The sequence below is a fragment of the Elephantulus edwardii genome, unplaced genomic scaffold (genome assembly GCF_000299155.1).
Source record: "Elephantulus edwardii isolate Elephantulus edwardi_28Jun2011 unplaced genomic scaffold, EleEdw1.0 scaffold00111, whole genome shotgun sequence".
In the NCBI taxonomy this organism is placed as follows: domain Eukaryota; kingdom Metazoa; phylum Chordata; class Mammalia; order Macroscelidea; family Macroscelididae; genus Elephantulus; species Elephantulus edwardii.
The window spans coordinates 1,036,284-1,036,795 of NW_006399861.1; positions in this window are offsets into that span (position 1 = coordinate 1,036,284).

Genomic DNA, 512 nt, shown 5'->3' on the forward strand with positions numbered 1-512 from the left:
GCCTTTGCATAGACAATGAAACAAAGATAAAAATTGCTCTGGTACTCTCTGCTTTCAATCAAGATCCATCTAACATTAGCTACAATATTCCTAGTCCTATAGCCTCTTCTAAACCCACCCCGCACACGTGGCACTTCTCTGTTGATGTGCTGTTCCAGTCACTTTTGGATCGTTTTCTGCAGAATCTTGCTTGTATGCAATGTTAATGATATTGGTTGATAATTTCTGCACTCTGTCAGGTCACTTTTCTTTGGAATGGGGACAAATAAGAATCTATTCCAGTCAGTTGGTCATGTGGTTGTCCTCCAGATTTCTTGGCACAACTTGGTGAGCACATCCAGAGGGACATCTATTTGTTGAAATATGTAAATTGCTATGTCATCAATTCTTGGGGTCTTGTTTTTTGAGTTTTTTTCGGAGAAGCTTGAACTTCTTCCATCATCACCACAGACTCTTGCTCATATGTTGTTTAAAGAAATTTTTCTGTTTCACCCAATTTCTTTTTGTACAAT